This window comes from Aptenodytes patagonicus, chromosome 18, assembly GCF_965638725.1.
Source record: "Aptenodytes patagonicus chromosome 18, bAptPat1.pri.cur, whole genome shotgun sequence".
NCBI classification, from domain to species: Eukaryota; Metazoa; Chordata; class Aves; order Sphenisciformes; family Spheniscidae; genus Aptenodytes; species Aptenodytes patagonicus.
The window spans coordinates 12283144-12307033 of record NC_134966.1 but is presented as its reverse complement, the minus strand read 5'-3'; the positions used below and the strand labels follow the sequence as shown (position 1 = coordinate 12307033).

Here is a 23890-nt window from a genome sequence, read left to right as displayed (position 1 = left end):
TGATAGATCTTTCTCGAAAGTAGCATAGACCAGCTCTGTACATCACGATTTACACCAGCAGAATGTAGGTCGCATAAGATCTTTTGCCACCAGAGATGTATCAGTGAAAGCTGTAAAGTAGATGCCTGTATGTTAGTGATATAAACACCTCAGGTGCTGGTAAATTACGTTGACATATAAGTATCTTAAGTGTTTCAGTATTATACTTGGAAATCTATAGCCTGGAATTTCTCATGAAACTGAAAGCAGTTGGTGAAATCCTCTTCCAATTTCACTGTAATTCTGGGCCTGTAACTTTTTGAGACTGAAAATCTGAGCTGCTGGACACCTAAAATAATATTAAGAAAGAATTCTGAATTCATACTCCATCTAGTGGTATTTGCTGTGTCCAAAGACCAAATGCATTTTGTTGATTATAATCCACTAGATGGCAACAAGTCCTTGTCAGACTTGTGGAAGTTACAGGCATAAATTCAAAACAATTGCGCTCATAAGAGGGAGGAGCTCTGTGCAAATTTCTCATTTAAAGCAACTTTCCATGTCATTTTTTGGAAACTGTCTGGATTTCTCAAATGTGGCAGACTATTAACCGACAGTTCATTTTAAAAATAATGCTCAGATGTTCAGAACTGCTAAAAGACTTCCAGAGTCAGGACACTGTCCTTTCCACATATGTCATCGTGCTGATGGACTTGCACTTACTTTTACTGGAGAACTTCGAAGCTTTGCAGAACTGTGGTTCCTCTACAATGGGAATATATGGTTCCTCTTTATAATGAGAACAGTCGTGTGGAATGAATGTATAATAGGCTCAGAGTTGCAAATGTGTGTAGCTGTGTTGATTAATAAAGCACACTTTTGTAGGCATCTAGCTGGGTTTTCATGTAGTTGATCACTTTTATATGGAAACAGATAATTTCACATGCGTATGTAGAATAATTAAGTTGCCATTTGGACACGTGTAGTTTATGAAGATACATTGGCCAATATTCTGTTGAACCTTCGTAGCCTGACATAGCTCAGATTTACTGCATTCAGGCCTCTCAGGCATTAAAAGGTACTAAAACAAAACTAAATTTTCCACAGTATTCTCGCATCATAATGTATCTGCCAAACACCAAAAGCAAGGCTGTCTTACATGAACTGAATGACCCTCTCTTTTTCCCCTCAAATAATTGTGTATTATTGCTAGTCTGAATTTGTCTAGCTACAGCTTTCATGTCTGTTATCTTTTGCTAAACTGAAAAATGCTTGTCAAACTTCTGTTCCCTATGAAGGTATTTATATAAACTTTTGATAAACTAAATAAACTGAGCTCCTTGAGTTCTTTTGATGTCTTCCTGTCTTTTGATCAACCCTTCAGTGCTGGTGGGCAGGCTGAGCTGCAGCAGCCGGGGCGTGGGCACACTGGTGGGCTGCCGGGCTCCTGCCAGCTGGTCGAAGGGCCGGGTGGACAGCTGGGCAGCAATGTCCTTAAAGTGCTGCAGCAAGCTTAGCCATCGCTGGCCTGCCAGAGCCTCCGGGTGTTGATAGATGAGCCCTGGCAATTCCTGCTGGGGCAGTTCTCGGACAGCTGGGGCTGGAGAGGTCCAACTTCTGTAGCAGTGGCAGCACTGAATGTGCCGGTGCTCAGTGTCATCCTGATGTGTTTGGTTTGGCTAACGTCCGGGGCAGGCGGTTCTGTGGGATGGTAATCTCTGGTAGGGAGCGAACAGTTGGTGCCAGAAACATCTGAAACTTCCCAAGCATGGATTTTGAAAAATTCTGAACATGTCTGCTAACCTGTCTTCCCCTAGTAAGTTTTTTCCCTTGCTGTCTCATTACCAAACATGATTAAAGCAAAAAAAACTTGAGGATTTTCACAACAGAGTAGAAAACTGAATTCTTAGGCTTATTTGTGCATCCAGAGCATTTGAGATCTGTGGAGCGTCTGCTTAAGCCTTTTGCTTGTCATGCCTTTGCAAACAGGGGGATGGCCCCTTTGCTGTACTTTTTCCTGTTTGTCTGAAATGTCTTAGTCGGAGTAATTGCAGTGAATTGTTTTCACATTTTCTTGCAGTAAAGATGAACACCTCTGTCAGGACTTCTGTATTTTCTTTTGTATTTTCATACAGGTGTATGTGGGGAAAACCAGTAGGCTGAAATGTCTGTTTAAAACAACACATGTGCTTTCTTGTACATCGTGTAATATTGCCACTGGAAAAAATCCAAATTGTGCACTCTCACTTTTGAATGAGTCTTCCAAACATGCTGACAAATTTGAAATTTCAAAGGCAAAATGTCAAACTGCATCAAAAATGAATCATTTGTCTAGTTTTCATGATGTTTAAACAATTTGGCAGGCATGCTTTCAGGCTGTTCACTTTTTTAATTACTGTAGTAAATTTTCCGTATCAAACTACCATGCTTACCAAGGGTTTTGGTGGAAATGCTCGCTATGGGTGACTGAACAGAGCCCTTCTCTGTCAGACTAGGGGAGAGGGGAGATTTTTTCTAAAGCCCCAGTTTTGCAAAGAGTTCAGTCTGTTTAGTTTGTAGCTCTGTTGAACTCAGTGGAACTTGTTCAGTTTTACACAGGAACAGCTTACGTCTTTTAGCAGAACAAGCAAACAGGGTTTTATTTTGAGTATTCACTTAATTGGAGTTTAAAAGTCATTAGTAAGTTGTTCTGACTTGAACTATACAGCAAGCTTAGGGAGACAGTTATTGTGTGGTATCAGCACAGCATGTCTGAACAGGCTGCTTTAACGTAATCCCATAAGCAACTGGAGGAGGAAACGAGGCATAAGAAAAGTGCTCGGACCCTTCGCTGCACAGTGGATTGACTGTGATACCTCTGAGCAAAACAGCATCCACTTTCCCTGTTCGCTCATGCCCTGCCCTCCCCTCACCAAGCACGGTGTTTTGGAGAGCGGTGGGGTGCATTGCAGGGACCTCTTGCCTTTACTGCATGGTGGTCTCTGCATCATGCTGTCCAGAGACAGTGGCATTCCTGGGCACAGGTACGTGTCATGTAAATCATTAAAAACATATTTGGAGGACAGCTCAAGAAGTCGTTCTTTTCTGCCTCAAGGCAGTATTGGTTACAGATGTCTGATCCACAGAGCAGGAGGGTCCCTACCTGCCCTAGGCAGTCAGCTCCAGCCCTGTCGCTACACTTCTCCTGCACGAGCTTTTCTGACCGGAATCCTTTCCACTGTAATTGAAGCTTGCCCTGCCCACCACAGCAATAAAGAGTGCTCTCTGCAGCAGCATCTTAAATCGTTGGAGGCTTTCTGCTTTGCCCCCTCCCGTTCCTATCCCTGTCCATCTGAGGCTGTGTGACTTCAGCCCTTTGTCACATCTCGCTGATCGCTTCACAGGATCCAGCCTTGTTCCACAGCTTGCCTCGTGCAGGAGGAAGCTTCCCTTCCTGTCAACAGGTGAAGCTCATGTAGGTTTATGCTTTACTGACAATGAAAGTAGAGACTTACCCAAGGACCAGAGAGAGTAAGGTGTCACTTTCATTAAAATTGAGTTAGTTGATCAACTGTTCTGCACCCCCCCCTCCCCCGCCCCTCTAAAAATCCCTGTGCAGTTCTTATAAGCGCTAAAAGCACAATGTAACTCTTACTTAACCTGGGCTAAATAAGATCACCGCAAGTTATCCAAATAACTTCTAAAGCGTCTAGGAAAAATTTTTGAAGTCTCTTTTAATCAATATTTAAAATAGCAGTAGCATGGTAGGGCTCAGTGCCTTCCAGTGTGTGCACCTGGCCAGAACTAACTCGGGCTTCCCTGGACTTGACTCCGCTGCGAAGCTTCCTGCTTCTGTTGAGTGACGACCCTGGGTCTGCCCTGCCCTGCAACTCCTCTTTAGCCGATGGAGCAGCTCTGGCACCTGCCCATTGCCCAGAGCACAGGGAGATCCCGAGCCCTGAAGGAGAGGAGGAAAGCAGGGTGGGGCAGGGAAGGGTTTCTAGGGAGAAGGACCCAACAGCAGAGGAGGGACCAAGGACCACATCACGCTGCAGAGTCCAGCGTGGTGTAAAGTCCTTAGGAGTATCTGCGATGATAACAAGGTGGCTTGGGAACAGAGACTTTGGGCATCTGGGGGGAGAGGGACAGAAGAAAGAGGCTATTGTTTTCACCCACCGTCCTCTGAAATGCGACCCCTTCCCATGCCGGGAAGGTTGTTGTTCAGTAGTAATGGGATGGCTTTGCTGCATTATGGGGAGAGTGCTGTGAAGGATTATAAAGATGCTGTCCATGGAGGTGGCTCTATTGCTATCGCTTACATGCTGTAAAACAAAGAATGAACTTGGTGGGTGGCTGAAACGTGAATGGTGAAATGTGGCTAGGGCTAACGCCTGATGAACATCTGTCAATACAGAAGTGCATTCTCTCCTTGCATTTCTTCTGGTATTTTTCCGATACAGATGGGCCTGTCTTGGCTTTAATTTCAGGAACAAGAGCTGCTATAGTAGCAGCTCACTGTCATCTTTCAGCTTCTAAAGGTGAAGGTTGAAAATACTGGGATGGAGATCACCTTGCTGGAGGTGCTGGTAGAATATAACCTCTGACAGGAGTTTGGTTTGTAGGCATGGAGGAACTGTTCTGGTGTGTTACCTCTGCAGATCCCTTTTGCTGTGTGGCTAGAGGCTGGTCTTCAGGGTTAGGAAGAAGAAAGGTGTCAAAAGTTACTGAGAGCCAACACCACAGCTTTACAGCACAAATGAAGGTTTAACTTGAATTTTAGTTAGAGCATTGATATAAATGAATCTCCTGGAAAACCTACTTAATGATCATTAAATCATTCCTCACTTGTAGTCTGCTAGCTGTCTTGTGTGCATTTGGGTCTTTTTTAGAGAAAATTATTTTTTTACATCTGAAGTTACATGTAATGTTCAAATTTGTAGTATATGTGAAAAAATATTTGAAGTTACTGATAAAAGCCAATAAACTATTCATATTCTTCCATAAATTTGCTTTGCACAAGCAAAATTTTCTTTAAAAAAACCACTTCACAGCAAAAATATACCTAGTACAAGGTACTATTTTAATGTGCTTTAGTAAGCAGTACAGACTTGTACAGAAATGCACCTGACAGCTGTTGATCAGGTTTCTATATTTAAAAAGAAAGTTTTTTGTATTCTTTATAAAGTATTCAGCATGCAAGCACCTTCTCTTGAAGCTGATAAATGACAGGGAGTACTCACTCAGTCTGTGCTAGGGATGGATCGTGATGATGTTTTCCTGTATTCAGAACACCACCTCAGCAGACAAATAGATTTCGTAGGCTCGTGAGGGTCCAACGCACTGCACAAGTCTCTGGGGGGGCGAGGAGGCAGGATCTTTCTTGCACTGCTGCAGAAGCTCTTAGAATATCGAATTGAAGCGGAGCCTGTTCTCACAAAACAAGGTGCCTGGAACGCTTCGTACAGTTAAGTATGCCTCAAAAAAAGCTGTGTTTGTGCCCTGTTATAATGTCTGCTTTTCTGCAAGGACTACTTATTTTATTCAGAATTTACTGCTCTGTGAGATCTTCACAGCGGCTGTCAGGTGGCAAAGAGCACCCGTGCTCATGAAGAAGCTGGATGATGTGTCCTGAACTTCCCCGGTGAGATAATGGCAGAGCCATGGGACCTGTCCTATGCAGTTATTGGTAGACAGAACTTGAATACAATGCTGCTTCAGCAAAAATCCTAAGTCGCTTTTCCTGCCAGAAAGATGCCCCGAGCTGTATGACTGCGCAGCCTCTTAGCTAGCTGGTCCGCAGTTTGCATTCATTGATCAGTGAGTTGATAGAAATGAAAACCCACCGACAGCAATGAATGTTGATTGCAGCCATTAGATGCTAAAGATGTGCAGCGCTGTTCCTTCAGACTGCTCCGCTGTTACTGTGTTTTCACATGGAATAGTCAGTATTGCAGTCGTCTTGACCTCAGGACATACAACTATTTCAGGGCTTCTTAACATCTTGGTGTCTTCTGGAAAGTACACTTGCACAGGGAGATAGTAGAAAAACATTCTTCAATTTAGAAACTACATTAAAAATATGATATAAATTGCCTTTTTTTGGTAAAGGTGATTTGTTTTGCTTGGTTACTCCACTTACACTACAGATTCTTGCTGTCAGGAATATCTGTTTCATGGGTTATATAGTTCTTGACTGTGTACCCCAAAGGCTTGAAAACTGCACATTCACTGAATCTTCCCTGTTCTTGCATTTAAGTTATTCTCCAGAAATTCTCACGAAGCACATCGTCTTCTAACTCAGTGAGGGCTGGGGCTCATCCCAGAAGTATTCACATTACACCAGTATGAGAGACATCCTGCTTAAAAGTGTTTATCATGTCCTCACCAAGTCTACTTCTTGGCTGTCAAAAGAACTTCTGCAGCGCCATCATCTTTACTGAGGTATCCACTGCTGTTGACAAGTGGTTTATCGCTTCAAGCAACCATTTCAGATGGTGAAGTTCTGCGTAGTTCAAGATTTTTAGACCTTCTTTATGGTCGGAAAGCTGATGGTGTATGTAACTATCAGCTGAATCACCTTCTATTGGCATGTGTTTTGACAAAGGCCTGTTTTGATATTTTAATTCCACTAGGTCATACGATACAAGCGTATAAAGATGCGAAGTGCGCTTGAAGGGAACAGCCTTAACTTTCAAGAGCCTGTGCTTTCTCTTGGTCCTGAGACAGGTATCTATTTTGTTAAGTGCTGCCCATCTGTGACCGTACACAGAAGTAAAATTATACATGTTACAAGATCTCTTCTTCTAGAGCAGCCCAAGATAACATTCCATGGCACGTGCTTTGAGTCTTTTCTTCTTTTATGGGTTCTGCAGTCCCTGTGGGGGGAAAAACAACTGCCTGCACCCTTGTGAAGGCATGTGCTATTAAAGCCTGCTGTGTGCAGTCCTACATCTAATCACCCAGACGGGATAGAAAGGGTACCATGTAGACAGTGCTGAGGTGGCTGTTCCTTTGAAAGGAAGGACATTTTCTTGCTTGCCTAGTTGTAAAGCGACAGTGTGAGTCGCAGGAGCAGCTGGACCTTGCTGGGAGGGATCCGGTCCTCGGCCAGCGTTCCCAGTGAGCAGCTGCTGAAATCGAGCACAGGTTCCTGTGAGCAAATGAATTGACATTCCAAAGCTTTTTCCAGTGAAGCTCAAGTTGCCAGCCCAAATGGAAAGGAGGTTTCCCTCCTGATCTGGCCTGTATTCTGCTATTTTGAACATATACCATGCTCAGATTTGTTTCCAAGTATACCATATGGTGTGGATACGTTACTGCTTTTGTGCTGCCCATGTGAAACCTTCCATTACTCTCAGATACTTTTGTTTTGCAGAAATTCTGCTCTATTACAAAGTTTTCATTTTTTTTTTAAAAGAGAAAACAAACATTTCTTATATAGCAATTCATTTTTGGAGAAAGTAGAAGAACTGGAAAAACTCAACCTCTGTAGCTCTTAATATAATCTGTAAATCATGACCTGTTAATGGCAACCATATGTGAAAAACTATGAAGGTTCAAGCTTTCCATTTAACAGAGGGTTTGTGATAAACCTCAAGGTACAGTCAACGGTCGATGGTTTTTTCTAGTTCTCAAACTCACCGACAGCGTTGAATGTTCACTGAAGCTATCCAAAGATGGCTGTATACATGCACTGTACATATTTTCCATGCATATGTTTTCCATAGACTAGCAGTGGAAACACTGCTGAGGACTGCACATTCTTTATTGTAAAGTCTTAAACTGCAAGTATTTTAATTACAAAATGGAACCATGAGGACTAATGAATTGCAGAAGTGTAACACTACAGTTATGGATGCTAAGTTGGCTTAGTGTTTCTTGAGACAGCTTTGAATATATCTGAATTGCAGTTGTGAAAGCGCCTTTCCTCCTGTGGATATGGATATTCTAAATAGCTATGCTAAGGGTGTTTATAATGTTTCAGATTTCTTTATGAAGTCCACTTCAAAAAAATAAAAAAGCGGGAGGACACCCGTAACTAAACCAACAGAAGTGAGAGCAGGGGAGAATCTATTTCTTACTGGAGTACATAATGTCTGTTCATGTTTCTACAGCTCCTATCCCTTCTCTTCTTGACCGTGGGTTTTTAAAGGCTTTATCTGTGCCACTACTTTAAGGCATGCAGATTCTCAGCAACTGCTTGGGTGAACTAAGGTGGCCCTTCAATGGCAGGAACACCTTACTGGGCAGAGCTGCTGGGGAGTGGGATGGGGACTGGTCACGGTGCTTCTTCAGTCGCTCTATTCCAACTGGATTAACCTGACCCTAGAATGTCTTTTGTATTGGCTGTAGCTGGGATGATGCTCCCAACCTGCCTGTTGGGCAGGCAGGCAGCACAAAATATGCTTCACCCAATTGTTTCTTCCCTCTGCTGCCCCTGCTCCCTTACTTGTCTGATACTCTGAGCTACTGAGATGTTGTGTCCCTACATGCTGCAAGAAACTTGCAGGTAAACCTTCCCGAGTTGTCTGTGGCAGCTGAAAGCATGAGAGGGCATCACTAAACCACCAGTGAGTTTGTACGCCGTGGGCAAGTTTACAGAGGCATTTAATGCTGGACTTCTGTTCGGAGTCAGATTCCTCCGTTCCCTGCAGTGGAGATTGAGCAGCCTGGCATCCAGGGGTGTGGGAAATCCTGCCCAAAGTGAACCACTGCATGAGAAGTCCTTCTGATCCTCAGATCACTTTTACTATGATGTAGAATGTTATTGGAGCAGTTTAACTGCAAGTTTTAAACCTAATATGTAAATGTCTGCCTAAGAATGTACTGGTTAGAATAAATGAATTGCATTATCTTTCCCCTGAAAAGTGGAAAAAGGGATTTATTCTCTTTAAATCTAATTATCTTCGCTTTTTCCACCTTGTTTGCATGGTTTGAGAGAGAGGAATTATTTGCAGCTTGTTTGTTAAAAATGAAATCTGCTGCTATATCTGAAATAACTTTGCAAGTGAAGTGGAGCCTACAGAGTTAGTGGGAATAATCTATCACTTTAAAATTCTGGAGACTTGCTTTTAATTCAGAGTATTTTCTCTTGTCATAGGGACTGTTGAGTGTCTCTTTGAATATCCTGAGCCAATACATGTAACTTAACAATAAGTGTATTGTCTAACAAAGTACTTGAAACAACCTATTATATTGAGTAAGCTGTTTGAAAGATGAGCTTGCTCCCAGAATACAGTTTGTAGCCTGTACTTAAATGGACTAATTTTAATGGCATCGTTAAACATTAACTGATACTGAAAATCAAAAGAATTCTCTGAAAATTAGTCTCACCTTTTTCTTGCCATCTTTTTGGAGTAGGAGCTGGTGGAAAGAACAAAGAAAATTTGAATTAATAACAAGCAATGCTTAGCCTTGAGTGTCCCAGTGTGAAGGGTGACTACATGTGGTAGGTATAACATAAATCAAGGAAACTAAGTTCAAGTCAAGCATGAAATTTTGGTTTTAACAAACCAAAACAGTGTGTTTATATTTAAACTACATTGTGAGAGAGGCTTTTTCCCCAGTTCACTACTTCTTCCTCCTTTTGTACCTCTGCTGACCTTTGACTTGGTAACTTTCATCTTCTCATTTCATGATTTGAGAGCTTGAATTTCTTCTGAATGTTAAAAACAAACTGCACGTTAATTCTATATCCTGGCTGCACACTCCTTCCCTCTTGCAAAGTTCAAAGCTCTCCATCAGCTAAATTTTTTTGACAGATTCCGAGATGATAAAATAATTCTCTGGAAACTGTAACTGTGCAGTATGTGCAAGGCTCGGGACAGACAAAGATGAAATCTTTACAACTGTTCTGTTGTTGGAAGTTTTACCTCCAGAACTGTGTACAAAATCTATGTTCTCTTTTCACTTTCCAAGTCCTTTCTCTCTGTTGAGGGGGTGTGTGTATATATATACATACATACATACGTATATATCTATATAGTGTAAGGAAACTTAGAGAGGATTACCCTGTTACAGCAAGAGCCATCTGAAAACTATAGTAGTGAGAGCTACCAGCACAGAGAGAGGATTTCTCTTCCACATAGACCTAGCACTTTCTCTTCTTACTGTCGCATAAGTGATTGCCTGTGTCTTACCACAAAACAGGTCATGTCATTTTCCATCTATTTTCTTCCCTGTTTTGCTTCCCTATTGAAGTGTCTTTATGCTTAATGGAAGCCTCGACAGTGGGGAGCAAAGCACCTACGACAGCTTTGAGCTGGGTGAGCAGAGGGCAGTTAGAAAAGCCTGTACTCAATGACCGCTGCCTAAGCCTGCTGTACAGGAGCTTTTGTTCATTTTTTTGCATTAGCGTGGCGGAACTGGTAAGATGCTGTTAAGGTTGTATTTTGTGGCCTGCTTAATTTGGTCTGACGCACCCCAGAAGTTATCTGCGCTGAATCTTCAACATACCTTCCTCTCAAGACTTCTTTTGCTTAGTAAGCACTGAAACCAGCCCGTAGTTGACAGTTGCCACCTCTGTTGTTACTGCTTAATTATTATTTTCTTTTGTGGAAAAAGCATTAAGCGGACCCGACACCTTCCCTAAATGCTCAAGGCAGTCAGCCATGGGACATGGATCTCTGAAAGCCCGACTCTGTTAGCTCTGTACATGGTACGCCTTACAAATGGGAATCCCTGTGAGGTTCATCAGCGTAATGACGTGAATCAAGGAGGTAGTGGATTGCTGAAGTAGAACTTTAGAATGAAAATACTGTAGATGCAGAGCTCACGGGGTTTTCTTTCAACTTACAGTGGAGAGAATGGGTTTCTGTATGAAGAAAATGGTTTCCTCAAAATACGCATACAAACCCTGAAATAGAGAGGTTAACCTGTTAACTGTCTGAAGTATGGGGACAGGATTTAGTTAATTTTGTGGATGTTTCTGGTACTCTGTGTATTTATGGTGCCTGAACAATTCTTACACCCTAATTCAATCATTCTATTAGTTCCTCACAATAAGGCTTTTATTTATAGCAGGGCAGGAATCCTAATAGCACTGCCCTAAAGTGTCACTAAATAAATTTAACATATGCATCTGGTAGTAAAACAGCTATGCTTTCCCTTCCACCCCCCCGTGCTACAGCTGTGACTCTTAGGAGGGAGGTGTGCAACCTCAGTGTGTGGAAATCAGGGCTGAGACTGTGCTCAGCACACGACACTCTGTTAGTGCCCGCCTTGAAGCATCCATGGAAATGCCATGTGCAAGCATGTTTACTTTGTCCTGTAACAGGCTTTAATTGTACTATAAAAATGTGTTTCCTTTGTAGATGTAAATGACTTCAGCAGTGTAAGCATGCAAATATACCTTGATGAGACAAGAGGATGTAATCACTGGCAGTATTTTTAGTTATGGCTGTTGTTTCATTGAAATTTGGGTGAGCGTTTAAATAGCAATGCCATGGCCAAACACTTCAGATTCAGTAGTCTTCTACAATTAGCACTGGAGATTTTTTTTAACTGTCCAAAAACTCCTTGGACTACTACTTGACGAGTCTTGGGACTATGTGAAATCAGGGGTCAAAGTTACCAGCCTGTTCCATTTGCCCTTTTAGAACGTAGTGCTGTGACGGTGATCCCAGAGAAAATAAATGCAGAGCTCTTCTGGGACCTGAGAGGAGTGCAGTTAATACCATTTTTCAGCGATTTATGGAGGACTTATCAAGTTATTTTGATCTCATTTTGAGTTGGACAAGCTTGCTTGTGGATGCAACATCCCTAGACTTTTGTAAGGTGTTTGACTTAATACCATATGACAACTTAAACTGGTATGATACAAATTTGCTGTGGCAAATGTTAAAAGGATTAAAAAATGACAAACAGGTAGGTCTCAATGCAATTCTGAGTGGGAACTTGATCAAGTTGGTGCAGTCTTAGAGTGACTGTTTGCCATGTCCTAAAACATTGCTGTTACTGTCCTGGGAGAAACATTAGTATCAGATGTTAGCAGGTTTTGGGTTTTTTAGACAGAAAAGTAAACGATGGGTTTTAGCACAAATTTGGATCTCTAGATAAATCTAGCATAAATGAATGCTTCGGTATAGTCAAATGCAAAGCTACATGTTTGGGAACAAGGAATATAGACCATGTGCGAACATAAAGGACTCCACTGTACGAAGCGGTACTTGCTATGGTAGGTAATTAACTGCATGTGTGTGCACGATTTGACTTTTACTACTGTGCAAACAATGAAATACTGAATAGGAATAGAGGCTGTTGCATCTGCGTTTAGTTCTCCTGTAACTGCTGAAATGATACCTTCTCCAGTTCTGGTACCGGCTGCCCTAAAGAGATCACCGAGCTGAACAGGCTTCTGAAAAGATGAGTGGAGAGCAATTAAATAACGAGAGAGGCTGTCGCCAGGAAAATAAAGTTCTCTGAAGTGAACCAGTGAAAGTTAGGGAGTTTTGTCCTGTCTGTCAATACCTTTACTTGCACAAATGAGCCACTTAGAGCACAGCAACACTGCCCTGGGCTTGGTAATGGGTCTGGTTTTGCAGGGGGGAAGCAGAACACTGAAGTTGGGTGTTAGCAGGGAAAAATGGTTTGACTTGCTCTTCAGAAACTTGATGTGTGAACTTCTGTTTCAAGAGCATATGGAAGAGCGGAAAGCTTTTTCTGAACTACAGGGAGGTGATTTTGCAAAAAAACAAATTATTTTATATACTCCTTGTTCTTGGACAATATTGGACTAAGTCTCAGCAAGTCATTTTAGCAGAAAAATAAAATTATTTTCATTTTGATTCTTTTTGCCAAACATGGCATTTTAAAATAAGGCATTTATGAATGAGCTAGTCTGGATGTTCTTGCAATCTGACATCCCAGGTTGAGTAATCAGATGTGCTTTAAATTTTTAAGCACTTTACTGAACTCTTTCCAAGCCACTGAGATAGCGAAATAGTTGTATTTTTTTAAACAAAACTTGTTTTACCTTTCTAGAACAAGCACACAAGCTCTCAGAACCAAACCCTCCATCTCCTGTTAACTGCTAAAGGAAGTATTTATCAAATTTGCTTGTAGTGAGAAGGGCAGCTGGGGCTGGAAGACATTGCCATGGTCTGAAGCTTCCTTGCTGACCTACTTACACAGGACTGATCGTACTGGATTAGACTCCAGCTCGCTATCCTGTCTCCGAAGTTGTTTTTGTGTAAGGTGAAGGGATCAGACGCACAATGTCGCAAGACCTGCCTGCCTCTTCACCAGATTTTCCAAAGGACTAAGTACAGTTTCACCCAGGCAAACTGGGGAGGAGATAAGGAGCCTTCTTCAGGACCATAACAGCTTTCCAGCACCCCGAGGGTGGAGTAAGGGACGTTTTTCTGAGTAGACCCAGCAGGGATGGTTTTTGGAGCAAGCTGCTTTTATGAGCTATTTGTACCTGCAGCATACATGGAACAAAAATTACCTCATCCCAGGATGTCTTAATAATAGTGTATCTTCATCTCATTGCACATAACTTCAGAAATTGTCTTTGTTGGAAAAAAAACTACCTTGATGTTTGGGACCACTATTGAATTGTAGCTGCTGGCTGCAATCAATAAAGCAGCTCTGACTCTAAAATAAAATAAAAACAGTGGCTAATGGATGTTTACAAAAGGATACAAGGAGGAGAAACTTGCATATTTCCTACTAATCATCTCCTGTCTTCCAGACACACACAGACTTCTGGAGACAGGCTTCTGTGCATTCAGTAACGATGAATGCACTTTTCTTTCCATGAATTTGCACAGCTTCCCTGTGAACTCTTATCCCCCGTCTTTTAAGATAACATTTGTTGCTATGAAGATTACTGTCTATATTAGAGTCATCATTTTTAATAGAGAGGAATCTCAGGTGTCCTCCTGATGAATTCCTGCAGTTGTGCTATGCCCTGACACATCTAATGCTGGGTAAGCAGCTTCTGTAGATATAAATAACATTGTCTCTTTTGGCATACCAAACATGCTAATAATTCTTCATCACTGAAATACTGCAATGCTCTAGACCTAGGACGCTTTATATTTATTATGGTGGTGAATTTAGGATAAGTTGTTCTTCAGAAGATACTCCTATGCTGGCTGCTCTTCTTGGCTGGCAACTCTGTCTCTGTGAGGATCAAAAGGATTTCCCATTAGCTGTGAATTTAGGCATATTCCTGTGCCTCGGTTTCGGGAAGGAGAGAGATGATCCTAACTACAGATGATTCTGTCACTGAGATTGTTTTAGAAATTATGGCATTTTAGAAATTATTGGCACGGTCATCAGTATGACAGTCGTCTTTGCAAAAATTAGTTCTTCTGTTGCAGAGAATTGCCTTTTTGCTCCGAGATTGGAACTAGCTGGGCTTGGCCAGGCTTTTTCAGGTAAGGGAGGGCAGAAAATGCCTTCTGTTCTCAGACTAGTCTCAACAGTCAAAATGAGATTCCCTTGTTATTGTTTCTGAAATGTATAATGTAGCTGGAGATGATAATGTTGGAGAATCCTGTTTTTTGGAATTAAGGTCTCCTTTGTTTTTGATGAGCCAGTGCGTGCTGCACAGCCTGCGTTGTGCGGGCTCATCCTGAATATGATGCCTGCCCTGGTATGTGTGTCTTACAAGGAATCATTTTAGTTTTTCAATTTGAAATACTGAAGAAATGCCCAGAACCTGCATGTGCAAGTGACAAATATGGGGAAAATATCCTGCAAAGTGATCAGGAGAGACATTTGAGGTTTTTTCGTTTATATGGCTTGATCTTTAAAGACTATACTAAAACATGATCCCTGCTATAGAAGGGAAAGTCCATTCCTGAGCAGGACATTTCACAGGTGGCTTCCTGCGACTCCAGACCAGTGACACGACCCCCATTTAACTGCTGCAGTGTGCCCGTGTTCATACTCTGCTCGTACGTAACAATATAAAAATATAGATTTTTTTCATATGCTAATTGGGACTTATATTTGACTCACTGTTTAGAATATTAGCGATTCTAGCTGGATAAAGCTTAGGTTATCTGCTTGGGAAGCAGTACGGATGGAGAGGGATCAAATGAAGGATTTGCTTTTCATAATCATAATGTCTCCTCCCGATTCATTGACAACTGTCCCTTTGAAGATAATTAGTTTCTGGTTTTCAGCTTTATAATCCAACAATTCTCATCTGATAGACTTCAAGATTTGGAGTTCTTCTCAAAAGAAACACCTCTAAAATCTCACTTTTTGGTTCAGTTTCGGCAGCATGGTGTCTCTGGGTCAATTTTATGCTGCCATTTTGTAAGACTCCATTTCACGATACACTTAGTACAATAAAGATTTTACTTCCAATAACTGTAAATAACTGAAGCAAAGAAAATGACGTTACAATGACATTGTAATGAGCAGAAAAAAGACGGGTGACGATCCATCCTATCATCTTCCCCATTCTCTTCCTCCCAGCCGTTGTGAGATTTCTTATCGCTTGCCGATGTCTGGCTTAGCTGGAAACACGTTATTCTTTTAATGAGAAATAGGTCTTCCTCATGAGCTGAATGGGTGCTACACACAAAAAAAGTGCCCTGATCTCACTGAACTTTTCCAAGATGCTGGCTTCACATTTCTGGGTTTGGTTACTCCTGTTTGGTCAAGGCAGGTACCACGAGGCCTCAATGTATAGCGCTCCTGGCTGTCGGAAAAAAACGACGTGACATCCTATGCATGGTCTAACCCACACGATGGATGAATTTCCACTATGTTTCATTGCTGTTTGTTCACGTTTTCACACCAAATTCATTTAGCCTTGTTTACAAATGATCTAAACTACAGCATGGACACACAGCGTTGAATTTAGAGAACCTCAGCCGTATTTCCATGATACTTTTCTTTCCACTGCTTATGGCCGCTGCTCAGCCAGGGAGCAGCGGCATCTTTGTAACTGTTCCTCAGGTGTTAAAATTTGAAATAGAAGTATCTTCAAAGACTCTTGTAGAACAACTAAGTATGATTTTGGGGGGGGAAAAAGGCGCTCTCTCATATCTGGTTACCAGGCAAATATTCTGTTGTAAGAAAGACTTCCCCCCTCCCCCTTAAATATTTAATTTCTTTGCTTTTGTGTCTTTTTAAATATTGGATGGATGTGGATATGACCCCCAGGTGAGCAGGACTCAGCCATTCTTTTCTGAATTATATGTTTAGCCTATTTAAATGCAGCCATCATGTGAAACAAAACAGAGAAAATGTACTTATGTTCATTTAGAAGAATGATTTTTGGATAACGTCACCCAAATATTGCTGGGTTTTTATCTTGCCTGTAAAATAAATTGGTCCCAGTGTGCTGCGAGATGCACGTAAAAGTTTGAATATTAAAGTAGTATAAAATTCAGATGACTTGGTAGAACTGGCTTTAGAATTTTGAAAAAATTGGAACATATTTAGTAAGTACAGTTTATGAGGGAGTAATGTACTGGAGGTTTTAATCTGTGAATCTCAATTTATTGGCACCTTTTTTTTTGTGTGTGCCCTTTTCTACCGCTGTTTGACGGTATTACCTACCTTTTCTCCTGGGGTGTGATGAGAGCACAACTGTTCTAGATGTGTTTTGTACCACAGTGCTCTCAGCATGATAAGCCACAGAGACTGATGATGATAATTCTAAAATTTGGTTGGCATACTGTTCTTTGAATTGCGGATTCTGCAATCGCTTCGTTATTTTGTTTTCCTTTTACACTGAACTCATTGGTGTTTAGAAAACATTGTCTAGTATTTTAAGATACACCTTCTCCCCTTCCTTCTCCTAAATACTTGCACCAACAAACTGGTGTGTTTGCATGATCTGTGTTTCAGTAATTGCTTTCTAACCGGAACAATTAAGAGCGGTGAGAGGAGAGGAAATTTGTCATAAAATGTTCCAAATGGGAATCTGCTTTTATGTGGTTTCAGAATGACAACCCAGAAAGCACAGGTGGATACACTGCAATAGTGTCAAAATTCAGATAGCAAAATCTTTATACTCAATAAGTAAACACCAGGGGTTTAGGAGGGGAAGTCTGGTTCTGTTCTCAGGCTGAGCAATCCAAACCCGCTATCCTTTGAGGGCACCACAGAGCTCACACAAATGATACAAACAAAATAGCTGCCACGTTACACAAATATGTCAGTATGTTCTTGATTTCCAAAGCAGACTGCAGAAATATTGCATCTATCCACTGGTTACTGAAGGAAAAAAAAAGAATTAAATAGGGCAAACAAAGCTGAAGCTAAGCTATTATGTATTTCAGATCGCTTAGTATTTGGCATGTGGACCAAATGCTTTAGATTATAAGGCATAAGCCTTTCAGAACCTTTAGTTATTTTAAAATTAAATGGATGACAGGCACAGGTCTGCTGCATGGATTTGATTTTCTTTGTGTCTTAGTAGAAGTAGTAAGCAATGTCTGTAAGTATCTAATAAAGCTATTTTCTGCTATTATAGAGGTTTACGATGAGAAACAGAACTGAGGCAGTACCACATTTTCAATAAAACAAATTGAACAGATTCTCAGAAATCTAGGTCACAGTAACAGATGACCTATACATGGTCCTAGTTTTTGATGCAACTGTCTAATCTGCTCTGAGAGTACTAGCCAGACATCATTCGTAATTGACCTTGATATTCAGTGAACAGAAAGAAAGCTAAAGCCACATGATATTTAAATCTTTAGCAGAAAAAAAATATATGGCAAACTTGAATGCATTCTGTTTTATAACTAGAATCTGTATTTGTCATGTGAACCTTGTCTGCAAATGTGTTGGTCATCTTAAAAATCTGAATTTGAGACTCCACCTAGAGAAATAAATCTGAATATGAATAGCCATTCATAACATCCAGTACCAGAGGAGAGTTTTCATGTCCCTTGTATAACCGTGTTTTGTAATGCAGCTGCCCCGTCAGACTTCCCCAGGCCTCCTCATGAAGGTATCATGTCCTCTGGCTAGGTGAGAGCTCTCTCCTTCCCTTCGACTACCCGGTTCAGCTCGAAGCACAAGACCTAGTGGTACCCAGACTGAAGGCACTGTAATTATGTAAATGGGAACTGCTGACGCTCCAGGGCACTGGCATGCCCTGTAGCATGCCATGCAGCTGTAAATGTCAGTATGGGATGGGAGACTGGAAATCACAGTATGTGTGGTTAAATCTTGACCACCTCCGTTTATAGACCAGACTGATCCTTTTTGTTCATGACATCAGACTCTAGATGTAGCGTTGTTTACAGAAGGCACTACGGACTTTCTACACGTGAGAAAAGACGGATGTGTAGTTTTGTGCTGAAGTAAATGCATGGCCTGCCAGTAAGCCCAAAAAAACCTAAGTAGTAAAGCCTTGAATGCTCATATGACAAGATACTTTTCAAGGGAACTATAAACCGATTTAGGTCACCAAATTAAGAATCAGTAAACGTACCACAGGAATGCTTCGGATTGATAACCTATAGTTTGCTGGACCTCACCAGCTCTGTTTCAGTGTGCCTGTATTTGGCAAGAAATGACCGCGGTTCACCATGCCCAGCACTGGAGCCGCCACCAGAACGCACAGATGATGTCCACGGTGCATTAAAAGCAGTTGTGAGTTGTGCTGCGGAGGAGCCCCTTGTAAGCTGGTGGCAGTGTCCCGTGGGGAGACACGTTAGCGCACCGCGTGCCGCGCCGTGCCTGTCCACTTCAGCACGCCCGCCCCGAGCATTCTCCTGCCCTTAATCACATTTTGGCATCTCATCTCAGACAGTCTGGCCTTTTTGTGTCAAACACGGGTTAACCGCAGGTCTGAGTAATGTGGTGTTGCAAAACCAAACTGTGTACAGTTGTAAGGCAGTTAAGATGGAAAGTGACCTGCTACTGGGCAGGCAGAATTCCTGTTCTCAACTTACAGCAATATTCATTCACACGCATGTGTATTTAGGTGGCACAATTAATTGTTAATGTGGAAGGGTTTTTGGTATTGAGATGCAGCACTTCAGCGCACTCAAAATTTGCAGTTTTATGCAATGGTCATTCATGGTGACTGTGTTAATTTCTTTGCATTACGGTTCAGGACAGCTGCTGATGGTTCACGCTATTTTCAAGCAGTACAGGGAAAGTAAGAATGACTGAAGTCTATTTTAAAAGGTGATGTCATCAGTCTGTACATCAGTGTTGCTTCTTATGAAAAAAAACCCAACATGCTTTCATTTTATCCTTAACATAAAAACATCCGATTGTTGTCTTTTGAGTTCTTAATGTTTGAAACTTTTGAGTGATATTAATCAATGCTGTGGTTTTGAAATGATTACAGCATCTGCTGGCCATCATTGAGATAAAATTAAATTCTTAGGATTCCACATTTTTTGTTAAATTGCCAAGTGCATTGCTAGATTTCAGCATACCTGATGCATTTTTATTGGCAACTAACCCTGTAATGCAATACTATATATTAATGTATAGTCACATTATATACGTGTTGGTCTTTTGCATCAGCTGCAACTTCCAAGTCTCTTAGTGGTTAACAGGTTTCTTCTTTTTTGTGAGTCTTTACAAACTTTCTATTGGAATAGCCATAACTGGAGTTGGGAAAGCTGACTTTTGAATTACCTGTTATTTCTATGTACAGTTTAAAAAAAAAAAAAAAAATCACACGAGAACAGCCATCAGCATCCTTTTCTTATGTGCATGATGGGATTATTCCCATGTCCAGGCTGAGTATGCAGATGTTTATGGGGGCGGGTTATGTCCAGACATCCCTTTTATGGCTATTTTTATTAGGCAGAAGCTCTTTTTGCCAACCTCTAATGGTCTGTTTTCCATTCAAAGCGATATGCTTAACAGGTATTCAAACTCTAAGACCTAATTGCAAGGGCAGAATGTAACTTTCCAGCATTTTTTTTTTTTTTTTTTAGGTGGCACTTTCAAGGGGGTAGGTTTTAAAATCAGCTTCCAGATGAATACCAAGTATTAGCAGTCCTGGAGGTAACAGAAAAGATTGCTGTGTTTAGATTAAATACCATGGTATTCTTAAAAAGTGTTTTGTAGGTAGAGCCATCAATATCCTTTACCTTTATTGAAAATAATCTGTAGTATTTTTATTCAAAGGCTTATTTTAGTAGGACCTTCTGGGTTTTTAAGTACCAGCAAGAGAAAAATTAAAAATCAAAATAGCTTGATTGTAATCTAGCCTGATTCTTATCACCTAAGTTTTAGTGAGAAGTAATAGACCCAAGCCATTGTACTACATCAGGAAGAGAATTCAAGGAAATTATATAATTATTCAGACAGAACTGACTCCTGTGAAAAGCATTTCCATTCACATTTGTATTTCTAATGTTCTGAAATAGCAGCTGAAAATTATATGAGCTGGCCCTTCACATATACGGATGTTTTGTTAATCTTACAAGTAGCACCTTAGAGAGGATTTCACTTTTTTCAAAAATTGTGTTGTTTTAGTCATCCAGTCTTTTTTTCCCCTATGTTGCTCAAAGGAGCAATGGAAGCAAGTCCATCATCTGCCTAATAGCATCAGCATGACTCTTCCCAGGTATCTCCCAGGTGCCTTGAAAGACGGACCTGTTTTCCTCACTTTAAAATTCTTCCCCTTTTTCTGAGGTCACAAGGATTGTATTGATAAAATACGCTCAAGAGCAGCAAACAGCCCACCCTTTGTTTTCTGTATTTTATGATACTTTGTATCTCCGCAGTTCATAATAAAAACACACATTTCACAACTGCAATATATTATAACTCTCAATTTCATTGTTTTTCCTGGGTGAAGAAGAGAGCTAAGTCATTCCTGCTGCGCTTGTAGCGATGCACAGGGACGCTGCCGGCTGCTCTCTAATGTTGTATGCCTGTGCAGATTTTAAGAGTCTTAATATCCAGTTGGACTGGGCATTTTATCTGGTGCTAAGTTGGTAGGGTAGGTAGGATTTATGGAAAATGAGGAGCAACAACCCAAACCTTCCTGCCATTCGGGTGAAGATTGAACAGAATTCCACCCCTCGGCTGAGGCGCCGTGCACAGTGAGGGGCAGGCTTTTCATCTAATAAAACCCACTGGTTGGTTTTCTAATCTTGATAATTTCTGCTCATTGGCTCCAATCAGCGGATTAAAGCCCAGTCTCTGAGGAGTTCTCATTTTAACTCTAGACTGGGGGGAAAGTAGAGGAAATAGGAGGTACCAGACACTGAATGTTTTGGTTTTGTTTTTCTTATTTATTTTGGTATTTGCCGAAGTTGACACAACCAAATGATGTCCTCCTACACAACTGATAGAGGAAATGCAGGGAGTAAATTTACTGAACCTTTTATGATGAAATCAGCTGTCCACCCTCATCCCCTTACAGCCACCCTTAAAATGAAGTCCATTACAACAGGAACACGTCTCATACTAGACATCAGCTGCCTCAGTAACGAGTCTCTGCTTTTTTATAAACACTTTGAGGTTTTCTGTCCTCAAAATTCTTTTCATTCCCCCCCCCCCCATGAATTAGAGTCTCCAGCCAGATCATGCTTCTGCCTTCCAGACACGGGGCAGCGACCACAGCTGAAAAGTAACCATATGGACTTCATGATTTTATGTACTGTGACAATAAAGCTTTTATGACATTCTAGGTGGTTAAAAATGGCAGTAAGGAGCTCTTAAACATGGCACAGTCATGTTGCTTTTCTGAACCGGCAGACCTGCCAACAGTGCATCAAAAGCTGTAATTTCCTGTGCACTGAAGCCCCCTATCTCTGCTGCCTCCAGCTTTGTGTCCCAGGGCTTGTGCCTGTGTGCTAACAAATCTCTATTGTCCAGCGGGGCGAATAGTGGCTGGGACGAAAGAATTGCTGTCTGGTTTCTATTCAAATCCAGGTAGTCAGATATATGAATGGAGTTTCTCGAACAGCCATGTGAATAACCTCTGCTCGGCGTGGAGGCTGCAAATGCTTAACTCGCTGGCGGGTCTGTACCCCAGCGCCTTAGCTGCAGAAAGCACAAGAGTTTGAAATACGCTTTTAATGCTCCTCGTGGCTTTTAATACTTACTAACTTTAAAAATATGCTATCTCGCATTCCTGGACAAAACAAGGAGGGCAAATCAGCCCCTTCTCAACTTTCTAAACTTGTGGAGGAATTCTACTTACAGTTTTAAAAATGAGTTGTTTTTCCTGGGAAACCGATAGGAAAAGTTTATGAAAATTATTTTCTTAGAACATACCAGATTTATAGGTGTACGTTGACCGAGTCTTTTATTGTACACAGACTCCAGTGCAAGCGCCACAGTCGGTAACTGCGGATGGTTTGGGGAGCAAATACATAAAATTTCTTGTAGAGTAAGTTATGGCAAGAAAAATTTCTGGTACGATAGTTTGAGCAGGAACTGGAGGCGTACCGCAAGTCGGGGTTCGTTCTACTGTTGCCTTTTTTTCGGGGGGCTGAGGGTTTTGGTAATGAGCGTGAAGTAAAAGGCGGCTGATGTACAGCTTCGCGGAAGACAGAGACCTCTTTGCAAAAGCCCTGCCTGCACGGCCGGAGAACTAAACCCCCGCAGCCCGGGGCTGCTTTCGGCCCCCTCCCGCCTCGCCCGAGAGCCGCGACGGCTGTCGCTAAAGCGGGTCGCCGGTCGCGATTATCGTCCGCAGGCGGGCGGCTGACCGCTCGACCCCGCGTCCCGCAGGTGCCACCGGAGGAGGACCGAGCCACCCCGGGGGCGGCGGAGCCAGACAAAAGCGGGGGACCGGGGGCATCTCCCTCCTCCACGTCCCCGCCCCGCGGCGGCAGCGCCCGGCACCGCCGAGCCCCGCGTCCCGCGGGGCTCGGCGGTGCCGGGCGCTGCCGCCGCGGGGCGGGGACGGCTCGTCTGGGGCTTTTCCCCCCCTCCTTTGTGTCCCCGTCTGGCTCAGTTCCTCCCCGCCAGCCCTCGGGCGACACGCGTGTCTGGTTACCGACCCAGACCCGGGAGCAACTTCCAGCGCTGGGGAATCGCTCGAGTTTCTCCTTCTTCTTCGCGGGTTTTGGGGGGGGGGGGGGGAGATGCCGCCTGCTCATCCCCCCCCACCACCACCACCCCCGGGCAGCCGCGGGGAGCGGCTCCCTCCAGCTGTGTTACGTTAGCAGATGTGTGTGTATATATATATACACACACACGTATGTATTTTTAAAAAAAAAAAAAAAAAGCGCTTCTGTTCGGAGAACAAAGGAACACGTGCAGAAATGAGACTGGGAAAAAATAATAAAAATCCCCTGACAGCACGTCGGGAGGCAGGGCGGCCCCCGCCCCCCCCCACCCCCACCCCCGGCGGCTCCTCCGGCGGCGTTGGCCCTTACCAGCGGTTAATCGGAATTAAAGCCTTACCTGGCGGGGCGGCGCGCTCCTGGGGAAGGCTCCGCGCTCGGCTCCCTCTCCAAAAAGTTGCTGCCGGCGCAGGCGGGACGGCAACCTCCCCGCCGCTCCAGGCGCGGCCTTCGGCCCGGGGAGGCGGCGGAGTTGCCCGCCGGGCCCCGCCGGTTCCCCCCCGCCGGCCGCGCAGCCCCGTCCGCCGCCCCCCGCCCCGCTATATAGGGCCCAGATGACGGGCAGGGGCGCAGCCGGTCATGTGCGCGCTGCGGCGACGCCGATTCGCTGTCCCGGCGCGGGGTCGCCTCCTGATTGGGCCGGGCCCGCGCACCGGAGGGTTCCCCCCCGCCGGCGGGGCGCGGGCCGGGGCGCGGGGCCGCTTGTTTGGGTGCCGGGCGGCGGCGGGGTTGTCTGGCGGGCCCGGCGCCGCCCCCGCCCCCCCGGACCGACACCTGCCTCCGCCCGGCGGGCGGGCGGAGCGCGGCCCGCGGCCCCCACGGGGCCGGTAGCGCTGCCCCGCTCCCTCAGGACCCGCAGCAGCAGCGATTAGGGATGTATCTGACACCTCCGTCGCACAATGGGATCAGAACACCCCGAAATGAACCCCCGCGCCAGCCCCGGGGAACGCGCCGAT

At 43.3% G+C, this 23890-nt stretch overlaps 1 protein-coding gene and 1 long non-coding RNA gene across 3 annotated transcripts in view; one reads left to right on the top strand and one right to left on the bottom strand.

The window, feature by feature from the left end:
• Nucleotides 1–23890, top strand: part of NR6A1 (nuclear receptor subfamily 6 group A member 1) — a 74991-nt gene that overhangs the window by 208 nt on the left and 50893 nt on the right. The gene's annotated exons all lie outside the window — the stretch shown is intronic.
• LOC143168635 (uncharacterized) lies at nt 78–23347 on the bottom strand. The gene is made up of 3 exons (XR_012996755.1): nt 23275–23347; nt 9292–9321; nt 78–110 (listed from the first exon to the last, which is right to left on the bottom strand). It is a non-coding gene; the product is annotated as an uncharacterized LOC143168635 (long non-coding RNA).